Source organism: Aythya ferina, assembly GCF_964211825.1.
Source record: "Aythya ferina genome assembly, chromosome: 16".
Taxonomy (NCBI): domain Eukaryota; kingdom Metazoa; phylum Chordata; class Aves; order Anseriformes; family Anatidae; genus Aythya; species Aythya ferina.
This window is the reverse complement of record NC_140315.1, coordinates 13,799,072-13,815,660: the sequence shown is the minus strand read 5'-3', so window position 1 is coordinate 13,815,660 and position 16,589 is coordinate 13,799,072. Positions and strand designations below refer to the sequence as shown.

Below are 16,589 nucleotides of genomic sequence, written 5' to 3'. Positions count from 1 at the left end.
AATTCAGAGCCGGAGGAAGGAGAAACACACTTCTTGCAGCAGCTGGCCCTAAGAAAACTCAGGAGAGCCAAAGAGGTTTCTTGGTACCAAGGGGCAGCTGCTGGGAGGTGACAGCACCTGGGGCAGGCGCAGCAGGCTGCACCGCTCCCCTCCACATCCCAGAGGTGCTAACACTGGTCACCAGCAGCAGCCACAAATATTTAGGCACCTAAGGGATGTGTGTTAGCTACACCACGTGAGCCTCTTCTCCTTACAAGGATAAAGTTCTTAAAAGATTAGCAGGCGAGGAGTAAATTGAGGGAACAGCAAGGATATCGTTGGAGGACGAGCAGTGGACTCGAAGGTAAATGCCAATGCTGATGTTGTCAAAGAAGTCACAACTTCAGCTGGACCGACACAGATCACATCACCAAGCTCACAGCAATCCTGGACAACAGAGATTTTGGCAAAATAAATAAATAAATCCTCAACAGAACAGTTTCCATTTTCCTGAGAATATGTGCTACTATGTTGTTGTTACTTTTTTTTCCCCTCTCCTCTCATTGCAACAAGAAATACAACAGAAAAAAAAAAAGAGCTGTTTGTGTTTTTTTTTTATGAACTAGTATTTCAAAACAACAAACTCATCCCCATTTTGATATGCTGTTTAATGGCATTCAGCAGCATGCTCTAGGATGGTGCTGCAAAACAAAACACTGCAACGAGAAACACCGGATCCTCTGAATTTATTTTCATTCTGCAATGACTGCTTTTCCTGTTTCAGGTGTTCTTGTCAAAATGCCACATATTGAAGCATTAGCCTCTCCTGCAGACAAATTCCCATTTCCAGAAAACCTCTGAAGAGGGTGGTGGGGTGCTGCTCTCCGCCTGACAGTGGCAGCAGCTCTGGGTAGGGCTGCAGCCCACAGCAGGAGACCACCCAGCTCCTGCCCAGAAGGGACAACTTCTGCTAGGCTGGGTTGTCCAAAGCCCCGTCCAACGTGACTCTGAACACTTCCCAAGGATGGAGACAACTGGGTCCACAACTTCTGAATCGCTAAAAACCAGCCCTAAGCCTTGTCACTCCTAGCAAGGAGGCGTCGTGCAACAGGGCCCCACGCATGGCCTCCCTACGGGAGGTCACTCCACCTCCCTGCATTCATCTGGAACCCCCAAATCCCTGGCCTGGATGCCTGAGGTCCCCTCCTAGGGCTTCCTGCCCCACCGCAGGACTGACAGCACTGGCATGCCCTCCTGCAGCCTGGAGCAGCCCCCAGCTCCTTGCATCTGCAGCACCCACCACGGAGGGAGGACCTGGTCAGGGTCTCACCTCTCCCTGGTCCCAAAGGCAGGAGTTAGAGCTGAAGATGCAACTGGTGCAGGGCTGGGATGGCTTCCCCCCACTAAATATAAATGTGAAATAGATCAAAGCAAACACGCTCATTGAATAAGTGCTCAGTGCTGTGAAGAAGAGTTGCGTAACCCAGCCATGAACCCTCCCTGCCTACTTCTGATTGAAATCATGCATATGTATAAATATATATTTTATCTTCCCCTGACATTCTCTTATAACAACTGCCAAGCCTACCAAATGCAATTAAAACTAAAAGTCTCTCTTAGTTTCCTTCCCTTCTTTTGAGCAGGTTTCGTCATCTTTGTTATTTATTTATTTTTTAAATAAAAAGCCCTGCAATGGAATAGCAACTGAAGTCAAAACCTCAACACACACAATTTGATATGCAGGAACAAAACCCCAGCCAGAATGAATAGCTGTTCCACCAGGATTCCCAGACACACAGCCTTAGAGATCAGGGGAGCAGAGGGGCTTTGTGCACAGAGCTACAAAATAAAAATGAAATGTTGTGTTGGGCCAAGAAGAAGGCAAATTAACAAGGGTATTGCTTTCTGCACGTACCAGTTTCAGCTGGCTGTGTTACTTCCTACAAGTCTAATTGGGAGGGGAGGCAGGTAGCCCAGCAGCTGCTTAGTAAACTTTATCATTTTATTCCACGAGGTCCCAATTTTCCCTGCTACGTCGGATTCACTGTGCCTTGGCACACTCTACTGTTCTTTACTCTGTTCTCCTTCCTCATCTGCCTCCCTCCATTTTACTGTGACATCCAGGTCTGCCTACCCAGAACCTTCCCAATCCCTGTAGGACCAGGCTGGAGAAATTATCCTGCCCAGCCCCAAGAGAAGCAGCAGGACAGCACGTTGGAGTATCATGGTGTGGTAGTGATGCCATCTGCTTTATGAATGCAGCTACAAGGCTGCATCCCAGGCCCGTTACGCTGTGACTATCCGTAAGCAAAGGCTGTGCTGGCCAGTCCAAGGCAGCCCTTCTCCTCCCTGCACAACCCCACAGAGTAGGTGGCTTTGCGTATGTGGAAGGAGCATCCTGCACATGCCTCTGTGTTATGGCAAGAGCAGATGGTCTGAAGATGGTAGAGGTAAGGGTCAGGCAAAAGCTGAAGCCATAAAATTAATGAATTGTTCATCTGTATCTGCATCAATGCATGCACCAGGCACGGCAGAGCTGTGCTGCAGCTGGCACGGCCATCAGCACGTGTACAAGTGGAAAAAGCACTCCAGCATCAGGAAAAGGGAACAAGACCAGGGCAGACAGCACCTCACAGCTCTCCAGAGAGGTCTTGGCTGTGTTCCACTCTCTGCATCACCTGGGTCGGCATCACCAAGGTCCTCCCCGCAGCAGAGCTCTCTCTGTCCCTCCCAGAAGGGATGGAAAGGTGATCAGCAGCCCCACCTCAGCTGCTTTTCTTACCCAAGGAAGTCGTTCATTCACGACGCCAGTTCTGGTGGATGGCAAGGCAGACACAATGGCTTTGCTGAGACCAGTGTCCCGAGATATTTCCTGCCAACATGAGCCTGTGACCAGTTTAACTGCACCTCGTGTGACAGTGTCGCTGTCCTCAGGTCCGTGCTCTGATGGGTCATCTTCGCACACAGCCTGGCACTGAGCTGGTATTGATCATTTCCTAATTAAGCTCAAAACCATCCACCACTCCAACCATAAGGTCACAAGCAGACTGTTCTCTGGAGGGACTCCTCACTGGCTTGCCGCCAGCTTCCATGCGTGCCTCTGGACAGTGCTGAGGATTTATACACTTCAGCTTCTGTCATTTTCTACCCTGGAGGAAGCAAGCCTCCAAATTGAATTATCACAAAGAAATCAATTCCAGATCAAACCTCTGTGAAATTATAATTGCTTTAATGATCTGCAGGCTGGAATAGACAGGGCCCAGGGAAAGCGCCACATAATTTTCCCCTTCTATTCATAAAACTCCTATAGGAATCAGCCTTTGTTCACAGGGAGCATTAGTGTTTTCTAATTATGTATTAATTTAATCTACTATTAATTTTCAATTATTGTTATTACACAGGCACTTCCTTTTCCCCCTGATGTGAGTGCAATGTAAGATGCTGAATTCCAAATAGCTCTGTGGTAAGCTGACAGGCAGCAGATTAGCCTTTAAAAAGAAAAAAAAAAAAAAAAACCCTCAACAACTAATTTTGATGAAGACATTCCAACCAAACAAAAAGAATATAAAAAGAGAGAAACAAACCTTTCTGACTCATCCGAAAATGCTATCAGCAGCCTGATTTGCCTAGAGGCTTAAATCACTCAGGTACAGCATGTCTGTGAAGTCTTTCATTACAATTGACATTTTGACAAGTATAAAAAAAACCTGCAACAACCCAACTCACAACATGATGGGCAGTTTAAAAATAATTATCAACCACATAACAAAAACATGCAAGGAAATGAAGTTTCAGTAACTTCTTTCCTCCCCAAAGATGCTACTGGATGTTGTACTGAAAAAACAATCAAGTATTCTCCCTTTATTAATTGTAGTTGCAAAAAGAGCTTAGAATTTGCTTCATTACATGTTAGGAAGAAGATAACTGACACTGCTGTGACCAGCGCTGGCCTGGATGGAAGGCAGGAGTTTCTGCAAACACGGATGGATTTAATTCTTGAATTTCACATTCCAGAGATTCTGCTCATCAGAAAGCTGCTGGCTCCGGGGGTAGACTCTTTACTATGGAAAAAGATACTAAGGGGGAAGAGGAGGCACCTGGAAAGCACAGGACACTTCAACCCCATCAGCTCCTCCTGCCTTTTTCATAGATGCTGGGGGGAGAGGCTCACAAGAGGGGATGGCGAACAGCTGCTTGTGGGCTCTGGGCCAGCCCGCACTGGCCAGCAGAACGTGCTCACATTTGCAATACACAGCGAGAATCACATCCAAGAACCAGTAAACTAGTGAGACTTTCCAAAGATCTCAATCGTTTCGTATCAGACAGGTGCACACACTTCCAGCGTGCATTCAAACAAAGAATTAAGCAATTAAGGAAATGCTGTGAAATAAAGGCCTGGGAAGTGCCACATCCTCTGCTGGTATAATACCGTGCGAGGTGAGCCCATCAGAGTGGAGAGCAAGCAGCATCGTAACGATGAGCAAAGCTCCTGCAACAGCACGTACGTGCGCCTCCTGCTAGGGCTGTGCTGCACCAGCCCTGTGGAAGAGCCTTCCTGCAGCTTCCAGGGCCATGACACCCACCTTGCCCAACCAGCCCTGGGAACTCACTTTGAGCATCACCGAGCTGCGATCAACCTCTCACCATTCAGTGACATGACAAAGCTGGTCTGACACAAACTTGGAGCGCACAGACCACCCCAGAAGCACGCAGCTATCCCATCCCTGAAACACGAGGTCTATCAAGCGCACAGAAAGGAGAGGACTTTGATCAAAAGTCCAGAGGACAAAGAAGAAGAGATGTCCATTTCTGCATGAATAATATAATATTCAGGCTGACTTCGGAGGTCAGATGATGTCTTTTGAGCAGCGTGGCCCAGGACTACAGGCAGCTGCTCTGGCTCCACCAGGGCACTATTTATCACAGAGCTCCATTCTTCTATTACATTATCGTGAAATCAAAGCAGCTCTAGCGAAATCAGAAGAATAACACCCAATTCATACCACAGTATCAGAAAGCTAAATCTGGCTTGTCAGCTATAAAAGTGTTTTGGGATGAAAAAAAAAAGTTACACAGGGAATAAAATATTCTTGATGAAAGGAAATGGCTCTTTTTGTGTGCTCTACCTGGCTCCCCATATCAATGCAGCCTCCGTAGGCAGCCTGAGATCAGCTGGGTTTTGGCCTGCCTGGAAGCCCGGTCCGCAGTAGGCGGCCGCAGCCCTGTGAGGACGAGCACTGGGCCTCCCAGTCCATCCACCATCTGACACATGCCATGAGCAAGCAAAATAGCAGGGCAGATTATCACGGCCTGTCCACAATGCAGACAGAGAGAGATGGAGACAGCTAAGATTTCCCTTGGAACACCAGTGGGGCTCGCACAGCCAGTTACATGCTCCAGCCCATAAGTGATAGATCAATGACAAATTTGTCCTGGAGACCATTCATCCAGAGCAGAACGGTCTGCCACCACAAAAACCAAGAATTCAGCAAACTTTGAAGTCAAATTGGTCTGTTCTAGAGAGGAAGCCAACAAGAGAGGGTATCTTCAACAAACAGAAATAACTTCCTCTGCCATTTTTGTGCTAATCCCTGTGAGACCGGATCCTAATCCTGAAGATCTATGGCATGGGTCAGGAGAACAGTTTGAGTTCTACATCCTAAATAACCCCCCTATCTGCGCAAGACAAATCTCAGGCACCCAACTCCTTTGGCTAAGGAGTGAGCTAGGATGAACATCAGGCTGCTCACCGACGTGTTCTTTAAGGAGGGGACAAAGTGACACCCACACAGCCATCATGCAGAGTCACCTCTGTCTGGCATTTTGTCTGCCTTTCTAGGAACAAGGTCAACCCTGCTACTTGAGAGGAATAATGAGTAGTAGATGAGGCTGGATCAAAGCCAACATGTTCTCCAGCTATCCGTACCCACCCTGACCCGTGCAACCTCTGCTCATTGTCCAGACACAAGCACTGTGTTACTAATGCCAAGCTACACTCACTCTCTCGTACGCTGCTTCTGCACTGCCAAAGATCCATGCACAGACAGTGGGTAAAGCTTAACAACAGGCCTACGGCATTTTAGTCACTCAAGTCGTTTATTATACCCACACAAGCAACGCCGTGAATCGGAACAAAACGCTGGATTCATAAAAGCCACCTTGCAGTGCCAGTGCTGAAGGAGCTTGTTCACCAGCTCAGCTGGGAAATTCAGCCACCAGGCTCCAGTTCCCTCTGCACGACGTGGGAGAGCACCGGGGAAGTCGTCAGTTCGCTCCCAGACAGCAGGCAGCCAAACTGAACGGGAAGCAGGGCTGTGAGGGGCCCTTACAGCACGGAGACACCTGACGCTGAAGCAGACACACGCTGCTCCTACAGAGAGCATGGTCGATAACACGTCCTGCCCTCATACCCCAGAGCTCCCCAGACAATGCTTATGAAACTTCTTCCTATCTGCCACAATCATTTTCCCATGCTGTCTTTCCAAGATCACTGCTGTCACCTACATTACAGCTGCTTGCAGCAACATCAAAGCAACAGTTAAAACGCACTCAGGACAGAGGAGCTGTAAGGAGCCTCAGGGCTGCAAAGAAAGGCACCTAGCATTGCCTTCTGGGGCCTAAACAGGCTGGTATTTTTCTTTTAATCTAAACCCCCTTGATTGATCTTACACAGAGGTGCAGCACTGCATTTCAGAAAACACAGCATGCACCTCCGCCGCAGAGACCTGGAAGCACCATGCAAGGATCTCCAAATGCATGCGTGTGGCACGGGGTTGCCAGCTCCCAGCGCCTTCCCAGAGCCTCAGCAGGGTTTCCTGCTGGGTTTTTACACCTGGGGCTCCTGAGGTCAAGCGATGTGAAGCTCTAAGGGTTTTTTACATCAGTCTGTTGCTGGCCATCATGCTAAAATGGCTGCAGGAATGGATCTTGCATATATCTTTGAATAAATTGTAGAAAAAAGATCCCTGGAAAAGTTCAGGCAAAAAAAAGGGGGGAGATAGAGGAGAAAAGTGCCACACTCAAATAGCACAGAATTAGTAGCCATGAGAGCACTTGTTATTTAGGGGAAATTTGTTGTCTTGGAACAGAAAAGGGCAGAAAAAAAGCATGTAAGAGGTCTCTACTGAGAAAAAGAGGTTAATGAAAGGTATTTTTACTCTGGAAGTATGTGAAGTAGGAAATGTTGTTTGGCTCAACTTCTGAGTTGGTTATGCAAAATTATTACCTCCACACATATAAAATTCCCCCCAAGGGGAATGGTGCAATTGCGAGGGGACAGCACAGACGTGCAGGGTTCTGGCTGAAGTTTCATACAGGGCTTTGAGCTCCCATTTTGCATCCTCCATAGGGACCCAGTCCTGCCAGCTAGCCTGCAGGAAGGCGAGACGCTGTTCCCAGGTGGGGATTTCCATCCCTCCTGAAATCACAGCTCATGTTTTTCTCCAAGGACAGAGCACAGGGGAGCGTGAGAAGCCCCTGAGCTGACACCGGGGTGGCCCCAGCTCAGCCCCACCAGGACCAACACAGCCTGGTGACACCATTTCATTCCCCCACCTGTACGAGACAGGAGAAGCCGCTTTTCTCATCTCCAGAAACCTTTCCCAAGTGAGAACCTGGATGTGGATGCACACACAACCACCACCACCGGCAAGCTGGGGTACACTGCAGCGCAGATAAAAGTAAAGTTTTACCAAATTGCTTGGTCTGGCATACTTTAATTCATTTAAACCAAATAACTCATGCTAAATTGCAACCAAATCACACAGTATAGGAGACACTGATAGCATCAGAAAGGGTTTGATTCCTATTCCAAGGGACAAGTAAGATCCCACAGACTGCATCCAGCTTTGTATTCTTATCTTATGAAGTCTCAGGCTATGCTGAAGGAGCAGGAGATACCTTGCTTTAAACATCGTTTCAAAGATGGGCAGAACTACAAGTTGCCCACGGAGGAACAGGCTGGTTTCTGCAGGGTCATGTTTTATACATGATCCAGCACTGCAGTGTCTCTAGCACACTGCTTTGAAGAGTTATTGTTTATGAATTTGTTATTTTAATAAACTGGAGCCAGCAGGGAACACAGGATTTCCAGCTCTAATAGCATTCATATGATTTAGGTCAAAGCAATCCACATGCTCAGAGCCAAATCAAAGCACACCCCTGGCTGCGGGCTGCCGTACCGACGGGGAGAGCAGCAGCAGGACTGGCTGGAGCCTCTGGCCCAGCACACCACTTGAACTCACACTGCTGGTACCTGAGTGCCATGGGCCGACAGGGACAAGCTCACTGAAGCACTGGAACCACACAGGCACCTCCCGGACTGACCGTGAGGGCTCTGATTCTCTCCCACCCCAGCGGCAGGGACGCATTCAGCTCCCACCGGGAAGCCGGCTTGGTAAGGCTGTGTGGCTGGGCAGGTTTAGTGGGTTTATGTGGCAAGATTTTGGTAGCAGGAGGCCATAGGGGTGGTTTCTGTGAGAAGGATCTAGAAGCTGCCCCATGTTTGGTAAGGGCCCCATTGTTTTCCAGAGCTGAGCCAATAAGCGATGTTGTTTTGCACCTCTGTGAGAGCATATTTAAGACAGGGAAAAAAACACTGCACCACACAGCAGCTGGGAGAGTGAAGGGAGTGAGGAACGGCCTTGCAGGCGCCAAGGTCAGTGTAGAAGGAGGGGGAGAGGTGCTCCAGGTGCCGGAGCAGAAGTCCCCTGCGGCCTGTGGTGAGAACCATGGTGAAGCAGGATGTCCCCATGCAGCCCATGGAGTACCACGGTGGAGCAGGGTTCCACACTGCAGCCCGTGGAGGAGACCACGGTGGAGCAGGTGGCCCTGCACTGACGGAGGCTGCCACCTGTGGAAGACCCCTGCTGGAGCAGATTCCGGGCCGGACCTGTAGCCCGTGGAGAGGAGCCCACGCAGGAGCAGGTGACCTGGCAGGAGCTGCTGCCCGTAGGGGAGCCAGGTTGGAGCAGTTTTCTCCTGAGGGATGGACCCCGTGGTACGGACCCATATCTGGAGCAGTTCTAGAAGAGCTGCTGCCTGTGGGAAGCCCACGCTGGATCAGTTCAGCAAGGACTGCATCCCGTGGGTGGGACCCCACAGTACAGGGGACGAGAGTGATCAAGAAGGAGCGGCAGAGAAGAAGTGCTGTAGACTGACCATAACCCCCATTCCCCCGTTCCCCTGTGCCGCTCGGGGGGAGGTGGTGGAAGAGGGTGGATGAGGGGGGAAGGTGCTTTTGGTTTCTTTCCTTTGTTTCTCACTTCTCTAGCTTGTTAGTAATCTTACTATCTCCTTATGCCGAGTCTGTTTTGCCCGTTAGAATAATTACTGAGTGATTTTCTCATCCTTATCTCAACCTTTGAGCCCTTTTCATCATATTTTCTCCCCATTCCTCTTTGAGGAGGGGGAGTGAGAGAGCGGCTGTGGTGGAGCTCGGCTGCCCACTCGAGCGGAACCACAACAGCAGGGTACGGGACACCCGGCCCCTAGGGCAGGGCATTTCCCACCCAGCCCTGTGCAACCAGCTGAGGGTCTCACGCTGCCCCAGCTGCTTCAAGCAGCGAGGGATCAGACAGAAAATAACTGCAGGAGGTTTACCAAGTCCTTGCACAGCAGCCGGGGGCATGCTGCGAGGCTGGTGGCATCGGTCACCCCAGGGAGCAGGAGCAGAGCTCTGCAGGCCTGTGACACCCCAGGACCTCAGCGGTCCTTGCCCCCCACATGAGATGTCACGCTTGGTTGCCAGGGAAGCTCCCGTGCCAGCCCAGGACTGCAATTTACTTTTAATTATAAGGAGGGAGAGCACGAAAGGGCCAAAGCCCAACCAACACAGCAGCTACAAGCACACCTGATGCAGAGCTGCCTGCCCCGAGCTGTGAGCATGACAGCAGCAAAGAACAGAGTTCTTGGAAGTGTCGCTATACCGAAAGCTACGTTTTCCAACACTTGAACTTCATCACTTTTAGCAGTTGAGACCTTCAAGCCAAAAGTCTTTGCTAGGGAAAGCCAACCTGAAGATCTGTGGGCAAAGCAACGGTCACTCGCCCACGACTAGAAGTCCTGATGAACGAGCAAGACTAACAAAATCTGCTCTCCTCCAGACTCTGGGGCTATCAGCAGCATCAGAACTCAGCTTTACCCCAATTATCTCCAATCTAACTCTGAATTTACACAAAAATAATAAAGGCTTTTTTGAGCTGCTGGAAGTCTCAGCCAAGCTCACTCCCCTTCATGGGCAAGCTTCATCCGAACTACTCTTAAATGACATTTATTGCCACAAAACTGTTCAAGTTCACTGGTTTCAGACAAAACCACCATTTCATTTCCTATGTAGATGCAGAGCAGGAAACAGCTTTCTTTACTCTCTTTCTTACAGTCAGAAAACAAGGATTTTACACCCTGCGTTTAGAACCAAGTCAGGTGAAAATTGCAAAACACTTCAGCGTCTCTATTTGCTTTGTAACCAGAATAGCTGAGAGACACCTGACAGCTCTGGGGACTCCACTTCTGTGCTCATGCATAAACCAGAGACAACAGCATGGCAAGATTTGTGCACGGCTCTGATCCCTGCCTTTATTTTTAAACTGGCACTGTCACCACTGCATCTCAGTTCACCTTCTGCCCGAAACAAATTGAACAGATTTCCCAGAGGGTCTCCTGACTCACCAATGCATTTTCCTTTTAAAGGTCAAAAAAATATGTAGTGACAATAGGGATTTCATTAGTTTCCTCTTAGTTTCTGTTGGTCAGCAGGGACTTAAGCAAAAATTGGTTGCACTCGGGAGCTTCCACAACAATGCACAGTTCATATTATATAGGATAAAGGGAAAGAGCAGTTGTAGGATACATCTCACCCCTTGACTGCCAGCTGAGCACAGCAAGAGAGCACTTAGCAAAGCTGACTCTACAGCAGAGATGTCAGTCCTGAGACACCTCCACACGCTCAGTTCACATATGTACACACCCAGAATAGGATTCCAGCCAGAATTCCTGCACAGGACATACAGAAATTTTGCTCCAATTTCCCTTTAAATGCTCCATCACTCCTCTTTTCCAAGCAACTTTAAATAATTCCACGTATTCCAGAGCTCATCTCCCGTGCTGGTGGCCTGGCACAACTCCTCCCCAACATCTAAGACCAATACTCCTAAATCCATGACTCAATGACAGCCAAGTCCGCCGAGAGCTCTCCACCTCCTGATATTTACTGTTCAGTCGCAAGGATCTGCTCACCACTGAGAGGCCTCCAAGCGCTGGGTACTCATCCAGCTGCTTCAGAGTGCAGAACTTCATATTCGGTTTCGAGACCCTCAGGAGCCTGCAGTGCTTGTAGGCGCTTGTCATCTGCTGAAGGAAGGAACAACAGGTGCAGCCCTTCTTCCATTTCAAGTGTTTCTTGATAGTATTGTAGAGCAAGCAGATCAGCTTTAATACTAGAAATATCTCCCACACTGCACCGGATTACAAGGACATTCATACATCCACCTTCATCTACGCTGATCCTTGTCTGCTACTAGTTCAATTGTGATTGCTCACAGGCTCATCTCATCTGGGAAACGTAATTCAGGGAGCAGAGTCTCCACAGAGAGAGCCTTGCAAAGTTCCCTCTTCAGCTGTAAAATAAACACTAGATCCCCTACGTATCTGTTTTTAAGGGATGCTTGGAGTCCCGTGGTGTCACACCTCCAGGTTCTCCTTCCACAAAGCTAGGAGTATCCTTCTTTGGGAAACAAAATTCTTGCATCCTTCACATGCCTTCAAGACAAAAACTGCCAACCATGCAAAAAACAAACAGGTGGGTTTAGGTCACCTACTGCGTGGACCAGTCAAACTACGATCAGAGGACAAAGCTCCAGCTGGGACATCAGCAGCAGCCATGGCTTTGATACCTACTGATGTAACCCTAGGACAGCATCTTCCCTGGGACCACACACATCTGTCTCTGACCTGTGTCCATCGAAGCAAAAAGGAGACTCAGCTGTTTTAAAGGGCGCTAGACTGGGTTCCTCACATGCTTCTGTTAGGAAAGCTGCTTGTTTTCAACTCAATTTATCCTCCACCGACACAGCCTGAGTGAGAAAAGGTCAAGAAATACCAGAACAAGATTGGCTGGGGGGAGAGCAAGGCGGAAGGAGAGTGATTTGTGTTTTAATAACCCCTGCTGTAGAAACACAAGCTTCAGAGGTCGGGAAACAGGCTCTTTATTCAGAGCAAAGCAAGAGGCACCTGCTAGACACGCAGCGTAGAAACATTTAGTATTTTGAACCGTGAGGCTAATCTGATACGACGCTCCGTCATCCCTCGGTGCACAGCTTGCATTAATCTTTCAGCGGCGAGGCTCTGTCCCAGACCCGCAGCACGTGCCGAAGAGCACGCACCTCTCGCCCACAGCCCTGCCGGGGCTCTGCCCTCGAGCACGGCCCCGCCGGGGCTGGCACAGCGCTCCCCCCTCGCCGCAGAAAGGACGCGCTGTCAGGTTCGGTCTTGGCAAAGCAGCCAACACGCATCTGACCTACATAGAGCGCACAGATGCGAGCAGACACGCATGGCGCTCCCTGGGATTTTAAGCAAAAAAAAAACAAAAAAAAAAATTAAGCGCCACCTGCTTGGCCTGGAAAGCCACGTGAAAAAGAGGCAGCCGCGCAGAGAGAGGTTTCACCGGGTTGCAAGCTGGAGCTTGGTACCACCACTTCCCTCTTAATACACCTCAGTGGACATTTTTCATGATTGAGCTATCTGTTGTACCGAGACTGGAAGCACTGAGCAAGTCAGCTGTGAGGAGTGCCGCACACCCCCAGCTGCACTGACGACCACCTCAAAAACCCCTTCGGCCATCGAGCACCGCACAGAGCCCAGGTTCTGTCCTGGAGCTCCCATCCCTGCCCCTGCATGAGGACGTCATCCACCAAGTGACGTGCCTGGCCCCAGGGCAGCACCTGGGTGACCCTTTGGAAGGCTCGTTGTGTTAGGTGCCTGTTTCTGGACCAGTTTAATCTGGAGGTAAGAAGCAGATAAGCAGATGCAGCAGCACAAAACAAAATTAAGGCCACCGAGACAGAGCTGCCACATTCCTACGCTGGGAGGGCTTACAGCAGAGTTCACCTCCTCGCCAGCCACCGCCAAGGCTCGCAGAAATGACTGTACGCTCCTGGGCCAAGCGAAATGTCACACGCCAAGCATTGCTGAGACTCCCGTTCCCTGCGGGGTGCCAGCCCGAGGAGCCACAGGGTGAGGGGGGAGGCTGGGCTGGGGCAGCCAGAACACCCCCACCGCCCCCCCAGGTCAGGTTCTGGAGGCAGGGGTGCAGAAGGAGGGCTGAGAGAGCCCCACAGACCCCGAGAGGCTGAACCACGAGCACGGGGCCTGGCGCTGCTCCCAGCCCTGCCACCGCCACAGTCTGTCCATGTACGTGCTCCCATCTGTATGTGCTTAGAGCATAAATTCTGGAGCCACGGCTGCTGGTTATAGGCACAGATCTTCAGGCGCTGTTGTACGGTGTGGTAGGACACCTACACAAGGCCTCCAGACCGCTGGTATCTGCTCAGTTCCCCTCCAGGAAGGGAAAAGAACCACATGGGGTTGTTTTTTTTGCGGGGGAGGGTGGCAGGGAACCTTACCATTTGCTTCCTGGTCTCCTTTGTTCCTACTGGATGACCTCAAGTAGAAATAAAGTTCAAGGAATAAACTAGAACAAGCAGACTAATCAGTTTGCATTTATTTCATCAGCTGGTCTTTAGCCTACTTGCTAGAGACTTCCCTTGCTCATGACAGTGAGGCTCTGGAGGCAAAACGAAGAGAGAAATTTTAGGGTCAGAAAAACCCAAACTTACTGCCTCCTGCCATCTGGAATTTTAAAAGCCAACCCCCAGAAGCAGAAGTCCTCGCTGTGTTCAGGCACCTCCCCAGCATGAGCCTGCTTCTGGCAGGACAGGACACCACCACAGGGCCTGTGCTTCCAGAAGTGTTTTCTCCTCAGGCATCCATTTACCAGATCTAACACTGCTTTCCATCGTGGCACACTCCCATCGTTGTCCTGGGTCACAGACACACTTGGCAATACCACCCTTCTCTCATGACCACAATAAAATAAAAAGCAGATCTGTATTTATCACATTGCATGGGCTGCTGCATTTCATCCCAAGACACGACAAGTTCCCAACCTGAGCAGCTTGGCAGGACACAAAGCTTATCCCACCCCCTTTTTTAGGGCTTCTGGAGAAAAGGCTTCGAGTAATCACACACTGTGTACTCCCTACACATGCCAAAGATCAGCAACCCAGCTGTGAAGACTTGGGGCAAACTATAAATCACCCGCACTCCTCGGTGGGCCAGAGCCTCCGACTTGCAAAGCCACAATCCCATGCACCGCTCCCCCACAACAAGCTATAACAGATAGACGTTTACACTATACATAGGGCTAAAATCTGTCAATTCTGAGGTCATGAGCAGAGTGTTTTTCCCTCTTGCAAATCAGTACTTGTACAGACATGTATCATCAGCAAGAAGCACAAAAAAGTGGAGAGCGATACGACATCTGCAAATTGAAATGATAATAAAGGCAATGAATGCAGAGGAAAGCCTGAAACACCACTTCACAAGCTGCCCTCCTCGGCTGCTCAGGCTGTCAAACCCACCCCTCTGCTCCGAGCTGTCCAGAAGCTCCTCTCGCTGTCATTTTGAGACATGGGATGGGAGCAAAGATGAGCATGCACCTGCATGACAAGTCAGCAACGCACTCCCTCCAGCTGAGGTCAGGGAAGACGCTATGAGAAAAAAAAAAAAGTACCTGTGTGCACGAAGTAGCCACCAGAAGCAGGCTACGCAATGATTAATTAAATCTTGTTTCTGTTCAGCTGTAGCTTCTGGGCTTTTCCACACTGAATTGGCCCCCTCTACCATCTTCTGTTTTTTACAGCACACCTTGCTGTGGCGGGACGTTTCACCCCAGCCCACCACACGTGTGGCAGGGCTCGAGAGAGAAAGGAAGGCAGGGGCTGGAAATTCTCCAGACAATAAACAAAGCAGCCCACGCTGCCGGGCACACAGCGCCATGGGGCAGCACGGAGCAGCAGCAGCAGCCCCATCACTGCCACAAGCGGGGAGCCAAGGACATGGAGGTGGGACCCAGCCCACCAGCTGGAGCACCAGCAGGTTTTGCTGTGAAATAAAGAAGCGCTGTGGCCTTCTGCTTTCCCCCAGCCACTGCTGCCTTTCAGATTTACAGGTTCAGAGGCTGTGCTGGAAGAGGAACTCAGGAGAGGCTGGAGCAGCGCACGGAGCAGCAGCACTGCCTGGCTTATACTTGGGCTGAAAGCACCTCGTTCACCAGGAGTACGTACACAGCCTGTTCATTCGGAGAGATGAGGCAATTTAAGACAGGTTTTGTAGCATTTGCTAACAAAAGATGAAGGACTATCCGGGTGAACAGCATTCACATCCATCTTCAAAGTGATGAGCTGCCAAAAACAAACATGTAAACAGGGCCCAGGAGCAGGGGTAAAAGCTGAAAAATAAATTGCTTTTTTTCCTATGCAAACAGAAGGCAGCTAATAGCTCGGTGCACGGAGGCTGAGCCCTCTCCGCTCGTCATACAAGCAGGGCAAGAGACCGTGTTTAATTTCTTCCTCACAATAACTTTAATTAAAATCATCTAAGCCCTTCCTATCCCTCTCCTACCACAAGGTGTGGTTCTGCTCACAGGAGGTATTAGCAAACCCTGGCTTATTAATGCACCCTCCCTGAAAACACTGTTTGTACTGCAATAAAACGGCTGGGGAGCCCATCTGCAGGCAAGCACTCTGCTCCTAATTATGAGCCAAGAAGTCCAGTGCCTACTTCTGATGTACATCCATTGCAACAGTCATTCCCCATGTGCCTGTGAAGCTGTTCTCCAGTATGAGCTTCACAGGGCATCCTTCAGCAGACTTCACCTTCAGAAGCTTCTCTTCACCAGCCTATGCCCCGTGGGTGCCGAGATAACTACTGGAGGTAAAACACGCACCCTGGCTGCATGAGATGAGCTGCACCAGAGCTCCTCCAGGAGTTTTATAAGCACAGAAGTTCCCAAACCAGCTCTACATTCTCATTCCTCTTGTGATGTAATCTGCGGTGAGAGCTCCTCTGCCTGTATGGAAACTCGCTGCAAGGGTGTGGGGAGGTGGCGAAAACACACCGGACCTTCCAAGCCATCCCTAGTGCAGCTGGGACACACACAGGCCAAAGCTTCACTGCCCTGCTGAAATGAGCGAGCACAAATCACGCAACAGAGCAAGCCTGGTAGCAAGAGCAAAGAGAACGAAGCCTCAGTTGCTGGAGAGGCTCAGAAGGATTTTCACAGAGCTTACAGCTCTCACCAGCCCTCGACAGCAGCCCTGCAGCACCTTCCTCTGCAAGGTGTCCATCCCTGGGCACTGGGACGTGCAGCTGGGGATGCAGCACTGTGCTCTGGGGCACTTGAGCACGGCTGGGAGCTGCCGAGGGTCGAGGGGGCCCCACTCCCCGGGGAAGCTGCCCCGTGCCTGGCACCCAACACCTGCAGCGCGCTTCCCCTGACCCGGAGGGATGCTTGTTGCCACGCAGTCCCACAAAGCAAAGGGCCAAATGCTGGC

At 50.2% G+C, this 16,589-nt stretch overlaps 1 protein-coding gene across 4 annotated transcripts in view; it reads right to left on the bottom strand.

Moving 5' to 3' along the window:
- The window catches only part of RALY (RALY heterogeneous nuclear ribonucleoprotein), a 120,305-nt gene that overhangs the window by 100,304 nt on the left and 3,412 nt on the right, over window positions 1–16,589 (bottom strand). The gene's annotated exons all lie outside the window — the stretch shown is intronic.